This window comes from Erinaceus europaeus, chromosome 4 (assembly GCF_950295315.1).
Source record: "Erinaceus europaeus chromosome 4, mEriEur2.1, whole genome shotgun sequence".
Taxonomy (NCBI): Eukaryota; Metazoa; Chordata; class Mammalia; order Eulipotyphla; family Erinaceidae; genus Erinaceus; species Erinaceus europaeus.
Genome location: NC_080165.1, coordinates 13,368,202 through 13,378,515, shown reverse-complemented (window position 1 = coordinate 13,378,515; position 10,314 = coordinate 13,368,202).

Here is a 10,314-nt window from a genome sequence, read left to right as displayed (position 1 = left end):
CTGAAATTAAAAGAATGGGAAAGTCAGTCCTGAAACATATGTGTGTGAGGCCTTGGCTCAACTCAAGAAAGTAAAAAGAAAACTTCAAACAGGAATATCCAGGATCAGCTAAAATATATCATCCCACTTTCATCAACTAGAATTTTTCCCTGAGAAATCTTCTGTTGCATCTATAATATCATTATTATTGAAAACACACACACACAGTCAAAAAGAAAGAAGGTCCTCTGGTCTAAATGCTTGTGTTTCCCCCAGATTCAGGTTGGAATCCTAATCCTCAACAATGACGGTCTAGTCAGTGAAGTCTTTGGGAGGAGAGTAGATTGTGAAGTTGGAGCCTTTATGGTTGGGTTCATCTCTCTTTTTTACATTTTATTATTATTATTTTGAGAGAAACATAAAAACTGAGAGGGAATGGGGAGTTAGAGAGGGAGAGAGGGAGAGAGAGAGAGAGAGAGTGAGTGAAAGAGGCCTGCACCACTGCTTAACTGCTTATGAAATTTCCTCCCTGTAGGAGGAGACTGAGGGCTAGAACTAGGGTCCCTGGGCACTGAAAATATGCACTCAACCCAGTGCATGCCCACCCACCCGGCCATATGGGTTCATCTCTCATCAAAGGGACCCCACAGAGCTTCCTGTTTTCTTCAGTCATACAAGGATAAGATTGTGATCCAACAACAGGCCCTAGTTCCACCCTCTGATGCCCTAATCTCAGATGTTGAGGCCCCAGAACTGTAAGAAGGAAGTTTCTGTTGTTTCTACACAGCCTAGTCTGTGGTGCTTCATTCGAGTGCCCACACTCACTAGGACAGCAGATTACTATGTCATCTGACAACATGTAGGTGAGTAAGTGGGTGGGTGGGTGGGACTATTTGAGAGGTGGTTTCTCCTCACCTTCCAAGGTCTTGATTTAGCAGCAGGACCTGAACAGGAAGTCAACTCACAGTCATCATGCAGTTTGTAACCGGATATGTCTCTCCAATCATAGGATGGATAAAAGGGCAACCTCCTTTTTATCAGGGTCTGCCTCCCTGAGGATCAAACTTAGCTTCCTCCTCAACGTTGGATGTTATCCTTTCATCTCAGCTTTCACCAGAATGGAAACCAGGGTCATGATAACTCCTCAGGGCTGGTGTTAAAAGGAATTTTTCCAGTTTGGGACCAGAGTCTCAGAGGGTGGGGGTGTGGGGGCCTCCTTTAATAGTCAGTAATACTGACTCCATGTGACAGAACAAACAGGTCTCCTTTTTTAAACATATGGAAGGAAATCAGCTGAGGGAAACTGAGATGAAAGCCTGTCTACAAAACTGCATCCCCACAAGATGTGGTTTCTTGGAGTTCTGCGCTATCTTGGCTGTTAGCTCTGAACAGGGTACCACAGGTCATCAGTAAAACCTTGTGTTTCTCTGTTCTCAGACTCCTCACTCCAGCTGTGATGGCCCAGCTTGGCTGTGAAGAACTTGTCCAAAGTCCATGGACCAACTTTGAAAAAGAAACACTGCTCACGGTTTCTGGTTGCAAAGAGATGAGCAAATGAAGAGGAGTGAGGAAAGAGAAAGGGATAAGAAAGCGGGCCACAGAGATAGATCAGCTAAGAGGGTAACTACTTTGCCATGTCATATTGACCTAGATTTGAGACCACCCCCTTCCCCATGCCAGAGGAATTTTCTGTGTTTTGGTGTCTCTCCCTTGCTTCCTTTCTCTGTCTCTGTCTCTCTCTCTCTCTCTGAAAAATGCCAGTTTATAGTAGTAAAGCCACAACAATGACACAGAGAGGAAGAGAGACAGAGAGAGAGAGAAGAGAAAAGAACTCTATGATTCTCCTCCTATATACATTCCTCTCTCTCTCTCTCTCTCTCTGTCTCTTTGCAGCCATGTTTATTTTTTATTGTTTAAGTTGACAGAACAAAGAGAAATCAAGAAGGGAAGGGGAGACAAAGAGGGAGAGAAATACCTACAGACCTGTTTCTCTGCTCATGAAGCTTCCCCTGCAGGTGGGAAGCAGGGGCTTGAACCTGGGTCCTTGCTCATGATAACGTGTGCACTCGAAAGGGTACACGACTGCTTAACCCCCCCTTACATTCCTAGTCCAGTTAGAACTTCCTATATGCAAATGGCGGCCAATCATAACCTCAGAATGAGTCACTGAACAACACACCCATTTTCAAGATCTGTCCTCAGTGTTCTTAAGGATTGATGTGACACCACACACTCTCCTAGCTTTCATCCCATCATTTTTGTTTCTTTTTGTTGTAGGGAGAGTCCTTCTTTGAGAAGAACTCTCTGGGCATAACCCCAGGCCCTAGACAGAAGGTGACGCCCCAAGTCATCCATCTAACACTTGTCAAGGAGCGATCAAATTCAGAAACTCCAGGAGGTCCCAGGTCTGAAGGGGACAGTGTGTGTTCTGTCCACTGGTTACACGACTGCCGTGGGCAAACTTGGGCTTCCCCAGGTAGGACTCCAGAACCCATTATCTGGGCCAGGCTGAGAGTCCCTGTTTTCCTAGGTGATGGGGAGACAGAGTGCTTGCAGGTGTGCGTGGTACTGTTTTCCTGCATGTGGACCTGTGCTGACCTCCTCTCCTCTTCCTGTCCTCTAAGCTCATCTGTTAGAAATAGGAAACATGGGGGTGGAGCGGTAGCGCAGTCGATTAAGCATACATGGAGCGAAGTGCAAGGACCAGTGTAAGGATCCCAGTTTGAACCCCCAGCTTCCCACATACAGGGGAATTGCTTCACAAGCAGTGAAGCAGGTCTGCAGGTGTCTATCTTTCTCTCCTCCTCTCTGTCTTCCCCTCCTCTCTCCATTTCTCTCTGTCCTATCCAACAACAATGACATGAATAGCAATAATAACAATAACCACAACAATGATAAAAAAAAAAAGGGGGGGCAACAACAACAAAAAAAAAAAGGTGGGGAAGAAATAGGAGACACAAAGGAGGCAGGTAGAGTCAGGGGTGCAGACAAATGAATGTTTGAATGTGGCAGCCGGGGGAGAGACTGAGAAGCCCAGCTAACCAGGGGCGCTTAGGAGCCCTGGCCAGGGAAGTGAGGGAGCCGGCCAGGGGGAGCTGAGGAGCCCACAGCCTAGGAGCCCTGGGACAGCTTGGCAGGCCTTATATACAGTCTTGTTGGCTCAGAACTATTTCCAGCATGGGAGAGCTGCGTAGCCTTCACAGGGTTTATAATCTAGTCAGGGGTACTTCTGGTTGGATGTGTCCAGTGCAGGGAAGAGGAAGATAAGCTTTTCCTGTGAGGGTGAGGGATCTGCTTGTCCCCAGCACGGCCCCCTTCAGTCTGTTTCAGTGAGAGAAGTTCTTTCTGTGAGGGTAGGGCTGAGGCCTCAGCCTATTTCCTTCATCATAATCCCTAGCTCCTCCGAGTGCTGTGGGCTCATGTGTGTACACCAGGCTGCATAAAGTAGATGGGAAAGTGGGAACATTCTAGAAGCAATGATGATGATGATGACGATGACGTCGTCGTCCTCGGGACATTATTGTGAGAGATGTAATTAATGAGATGCTTTCTGAGTCACACTGTCCAATGTGGTGAGATCATCAACTGTCAGGCTCAGCTGTGGAGACCACACGAGTCCAGATCATGTGACTCAGCCTTTCCCTGGAAGGAAACTACCAAAATATGCATTCAAACAAGTGAGATGTATGGAGTCAAAGTATTATTTCAAACCCACTCCCAAAACTTTTTTTTTAGCTATTAGCACTTGTTTGTTTGTTTTTAGTATCTAAAATAACTTATGGAATAACTTCAATGGAATACTATTCTGCAATTTATTTTTTAAAAAAAGGTGAGATTGTATCAATAGGTGGAACCTGAGGTGATTATGCTAAGTGAAATAAATAGAAGTGAAAGATAACATATCAGATGGCTTCACTCATATTTGGAATATATATATATATATATATATATATATATATATATATATATATATAACATATATAACATAAGAAATATATATTAAGATAACATTCACTCATATGTGGAATAAATATATAATTAAAGCAGACAAATTTGAAAAAAGTTACATAAATTGCCTCTCACATCTGGTGAGAACTCTGGTGGTTACCAGGACTTTGGAGGGGGAGCAGTGACTTACACACACTGCATAAGGGTGTGACAAGATACCCCTGGGAATGGTTTTTGATTGTTGCCAGAGTTGTCTCTGCGGCTTGGTGCCACTGCTCCCCGACACTATTTTTCCTTGCCCTCCCCACCAACCCCCACCTGTAGGAGGAAAGCTTCACAAGTGGTGAGGCAGGGCTGTAGGGGTCTCTCCCCCCACCCTGTCTCCCCTCTCAATTTCTCTGTCTCTATCCAAAGTAAATAAAAAAATATATATTAAAAAACAAAAACGCCCAAAGTAAAACTTGGGATTGAGTGTGTTGTGTCGCACTAAAGCAAAGGACTCTAAGAAAGGAGGAAGGGACGGAGATGGGCTCGGGGTCCTGGTGCGTGGGGGGCGGACTATGACCCAAATGGTGGTGAGAGCGCTCTCCTTCATATATATTTTCTTTTTTTAATATATATATATTTTTAATTTTGCTTTTCCCCCCTTGTGTTGCCCTTGTTTTATTGTTGTTGTAGTTATTATTGTTGTTGTTAATGCCGTTGTTGTTGGATAGGACAGAGAGAAATGGAGGGAAGAGGGGAAGACAGAGAAGGGGAGAGAAAGTTAGACACCTGCAGACCTGCTTCACCACCTGTGAGGCAACACCCCTGCAGGTGGGGAGCCGGGGACTCGAACCAGGATTCTTATGCATCCAGGATTCTTACACGTCCTTGTGCTTGGCACCACCTGCGCTTAACCCACTGCACTACTGCCCAACCATACAGACACACACACACACACACACACACACACACATGCTAAAGTGATTTGGGGGAAAATATTAAATGTTTTTTTTAAAGGAAGGAAAGAAAAGGAAGAGAAAAGAAAGGAAAAGAAAGGAAAGGAAAGGGAAGGAAAGGAAAGGAAAGGAAAAGAAAGGAAAGGAAAAGAGAAAGAAAGAAAGAAAGAAAGAAAGAAAGAAAGAAAGAAAGAAAGAGAATGAGAGAAGGAGGAAGGGAGAGAGAAGGGAGAGGGAGAATAACAGAGAAAGAAAAAGAAGGAGGGGAGAGAGGAGAGAGAGAATGACAGAGAGAGAAGGAGAGAGAGAGAAGAAGGAGGAGGAGGAGAAGGAGAAGAAAGGGAGAGAGAGAAGGAAGAATAGGAGGAAGAAAGGAGAGGAGGAAGAGGAGAAGGAGGGGGAGAGGGGAGGAGGAGGGAAAGGAAAGAGGAGAAGAACATTCGCCCTAAAGAACACGTAGAGCAGAAATGTCTCACTGAAATTCCACACAGTGGACCAACCTGTCTGTGAACTGGAGCAGACAGCCTCAGTGACTGTGCGAGGAGCTTGTGCTGTTGTGTATAAGCTGGTCAGCACCCCAAGCTGACAGGGTCTCCTGAGTTCCAGTCTTTCGGGCACATTCTGCAGACTCATCACCAACTAGAAAAGGCTGTTGGACCACACAGACACATTCCAAAGCTCAGCAAGGCCAAGCTGTGATGACTGCGAGTCAGAGGAGCCCACAGGCGTGGGGGCTGCTGCTGCCTTTGTCTTTCCCCGGGCCGCAGATTGCCATGCAGCAAGTGCTCGCAGCTGCTTCCAAGAGCTGTCATTCCTGCTTTGAAATCTTGGCCTGGCCTGGCAGTTCAACTCATTTTCTTTCCCCACTGCCCAAGCCCTGGCCATAAGGAGCCTTCGCGGATTTCCCGCCACTGCTCCTAAACTTCTTGTGCTCAGGACTCCAGCGGGTGAAGGAACTGCAAGCTTCATGTCCCTTCCGGCTTTTCTAAAGTCCTCCCAGCTCTGTGAGGGACCTTTCTGACTTTGAGCCAGACCAGAACCTCAGTTAACAGAGAAGGGAAAGAACCTTTAGTGACAGGCACTGCTTTCTTGCCAAGTAACTGACCTCTCAGGCGATCTTACCCCCGCTGCCAAGCCTAGGAAGCTTGGCCAGAGCACTAGAACAGCTCTGAAGCCCCTCATCTTCCCAGCTTCTCAGCCTGTCTCCTCGTGCTCAAGCATCCCCAGAAAGCTCCTTTAATCTTCCACTAGCCCAGGGACAGCCACCCTCCGCCGGCCATGTTCTCATTCTTACTCTGCTCTGATGTCTCCTACCTTTTTTTTTTTTTTTTGAAGTCCCTGCCCTCAGGGTCACCTGTGCCCTTTGCCCTCAGCTCTCCTTTAGACTCCCTTATCAAGAAGCTTCCCAGGGCCTGAGGCAGCCAAGGCCCTGGGAATAGGGAGGGCCCAGCGTCTTGTTCTCTCATGTTTCACAGCATCTCACACAGTGACCCTCAACTCCCCAGACCACCCTTCCCCGCTGCAGGCTCTAGGTTCCGGGTCAAACGTGGCTAGTTGAGATCTCTTGCTTTACTAATCTCTGACAGGCTTCATCCTCCCTGTGGGACTTCTCTGCTTTTTCCTGCATCTTAGGGAGTTTCTGTCTCTTGAGCCATTCTGGATGGGTTCTGCTTTCCAGCTGGCCCAGGCAGCATGAGGTGGATCTTCCCGTTCCCTCTGAGACCTCTTTGTAGCCAAGTGTAATCCCCACTGAACTGGTTTTCTGCTATTTCAGGACCCCCAAACACTTTATACAAATCGAATTCTCCTCTTTTCATAAGAAAACCTACTCCCCACAGTTGGCTGGCTCCCCACCAAGTCCCTCGCCACCTTCTCTGACTGGGAAAGCCTTGAGTATTTTCCCACAGGGGGAAGCAGCCCACTCAGCCTGGACAAGCTAATTCATCCACCCTGTAAGCAAATGTGGCCACCACCTCATTAAAGCTCCAAAGGTAAACAGTGTACATTCTCTCTAGGGCTTACTAGGCCGTGCTTCACGGCTGATAAAATTCTAGTTGCAAAGGGGGTCAGGTTGAGAATGAGACCAAAATGATTTTTTTAATGGGGGGGGGGAGGGTTAGTGGTTTGCAGTCAACAGTAAAATGCAGTAACAAAAATGAAATACAGTAGTTTGTACATGTGTGACATTTCTTAGTTTCCCACATAATAATTCAGCTCCCTCTAGGTCCTCTGTCATCATGTTCCAGGATATGAACCCCCCACCGCCACCCCAAAGTCCTTTATTTTGGTGCAATACACCAAATCCAATCCAAGTTCTGATTTGTGTTTCCTTATTTTGAAACTTCTTTTTTTTAATTTTTTATTTTTAGTAATGATCGACAATGTGGGATGATGGAGAGCTGGGCAGGTTTAAGCATAAGCGGTGAGAAGTGCAAGGACCACCAGAAGGATCCGTGTTCAAGCCCCTGGCTCCCCACCTGCAGGGGAGTCGCTTCACAGGCGGTGAAGCAGGTCTGCAGGTGTCTTTCTCTCCCTCTCTCTGTCTTCCTCTCCTCTCTCCATTTCTCTCTTTCCTATCCAACAACAATGACATCAATAACAATAACAACTACAACAATAAAACAACAAGGGCAACAAAAGGGAATAAATAAATAAATAATTTTAAAAGAACTTAAAAAAATATATTGTGGCTTAAGAAAGGGTATAATTCATACAATTCCCACCACCAGTGTGCCATATCCCATCCCCTCCATTGAAAGTTCCCTATTCTTTATCTCTCTGGATCTCTAAGAAGCTCAGAAGGTCAGAGATCTGTCTCTGTAATTGCTTCTTCACTGAACGTGGGTGCTGACAGGTCAATCCACACCCCCAACCTGTCTCTATCTTTCCCTAGGTGGGGCAGAGCTCTGGAGAGGTGAGGTCCTGGGACACATTGATGAGGTCATCTGCCCAGGGAAGACAGGCAGGCATCATGGTACTATTTCTCAACTTCTGTTTATGAGTGAAGACCCCACCAATGTGCCCTGGAGCTCTGCTTCCCCAGAGCCCCACCCTACTAGGGAAAGAGAGAGGCAGACTGGGAGTATGGACCGACCAGTCAACGCCCATGTTCAGCGGGGAAGCAATTACAGAAGCCAGACCTTCCACCTTCTGCAACCCACAATGACCCTGGGTCCATGCTCCCAGAGGGATAGAGAATGGGAAAGCTATCAGGGGAGGGAGGGGATATGGAGATTGGGTGGTGGGAATTGTGTGGAGTTGTACCCCTCCTACCTTATGGTTTTGTTAATTTATCCTTTCTTAAATAAAAAATAAATTTAAAAAAAAAGAAAAAAAAAAAACTACTCCACCAGGTGCGAACCAGAAATCTGGGCACTTGCTCTCCTGACTCCTGGCTTGAGTGAGGAAGAAGACAAGCCAAAAATATCCTGGCACAGTTAACAAGAGAGCATCATAAGTGAAATTCAGGACTTAATTCAGTTCAAGCGCTTGGTTTTAAGAAAACTGACTACAGGTCAAAACGGGTGCTCAGTAGAACCAAGCCCTCAGGCCCAGTCAGGAAGTGGTGCAGACTAAGGCTATTTTATTTCAAGGTTTACACCAAACCTCTTTCATTATTAAAATTTAATTCCATAGTATTTTACTCTGTATTTTAGAATTTTAGAATCTTTTAAGAACAGGATCCATTCCTGGAAAAGGATGACAGAGGACCTAGTGGGGGGTTGTGTTGTTATGTGGAAAACTGAGAAATGTTATGCATGTACAAACTGTTGTATTTACTGTCAAATATAAGACATTAATCCCCCAATAAAGGAAAGAAAAAAGAAATTTTGGAAAATTTGGAAGAAAAAAAAAAGAAAAGAAAAGAACAGGATCCATGGGCCAGCAAACAGCTCCCACTGAAGGGCGGAAGGGTGTGTGCTTGGCCATGACTGCAGGCAGGCTCAAGCCCGGCCCCAGTGCACTGGAGGAAGCTTTGGTGTTGTGGTATCTTTCCCCCTCTTCCTCTGTCTCTCACCAGAGTGGTGAAGCACTGGTGATGACAAAAAACAGAGTCCTGAACTGCTCAGCTTGAGGAATCAAAACAACCTTTGGGGAAAAAACTCTGTCCAGAGAGCATTGAGTCCTACTCCCACAAGTATTCATTTTCTTTTTTTTTTTTTTTAATATTTATTTATTTTAAAAAGGAGACATTAACAAAACCATAGGATAAGAGGGGTACAGCTCCACACAATTCCCACCACCGGATCTCCGTATCCCATCCCCTGCCCTGATAACTTTCCTATTCTTTAACCCCCTGGGAGCATGAACCCAAGGTCATTGTGGGGTGCAGAAGGTTGAAGGCCTGGCTTCCGTAATTGCTTCCCCACTGAATATGGGTGTTAACAGGTCTATCCATACTCCCAGTCTATCTCTCTCTTTCCCTAGAGTAGTGGGTCTCTAGGGAATCAGAGCTCCAGGACACACTGGTGGGGTTGTCTGTCCAGGGAAATCTGGTTGGCATCGTGTTGGCATCTGGAACCTGGGGATTGAAAAGAGAGTTAACATACAAAGCCAAACAAATTGTTGAACAATCATGGACCTAAAGTCTGGAATAGTGCAGATGAAGTGTTGAGGGGGGTCCTCCATTTTTGTAGATAGCTAGTAGGCATATGGGCCTGTGGCTATACTAGTTTGTTTTTTTTCTCTGAGTCTGAAATCTGATATACTGGTGGATCCAAGTTATTGTCTGGGGAAGTGATGTCATGCCTGGAAAAGGGACAGAAAGCTGGATCAGGGAAGAGAGTAGCTCCCTAATATGGGAAAGGGGTATAAATATTGTTGACAGTAAACCCCATCAACTCGATTTGGTCTGGAGTCCATATTCAGCTTAGGAGCCTGTGTGGCCTCTGCATCCCTGTAGATCTGAGCTCACATTCTGTAGTCATGAGAGGGAACATTCCAAGCTGTCCCAATATTGACCCGTCTTCCTCAGGTGTAGCATAGAGTATGTTGTCCATCCTTCCTTTGGAGGATAGAACATTCTCTACCTTGGTCCAAGTTGAGGGTAAGGTCCTATGTGGGGCCCACAAAGGGGTCTATTTTGTTGTTCCTGGTAGAGATAACCAGTAACAATGGAGAGAGGGATTTATTTGAGGTCTAGGCCCATCAAATCTGTTTGGGAATCTCAGGACTCCCGAATAGGGTCCCAGCTGATGGAATGGCCTGATAGTGACTAAAGAGTCATCATTAAAGTATGCCAGTCTCTTGCCCTTATTCAGCTTTTGCAGTCCTTGCTTTGCCAAGTTTAGCTTTGGAGTGAGTGAAAGAACTGTAAAAGGAAGTAGGTGAGGAGGGTATCTAAGTCTAATTAGATACTATTTCATATGAACTTTATACTGACTCACTGCAGACTATTGTGTACTTTTGCTTTCAGGTATATATTCTGCCCTAGTTTATGGATACG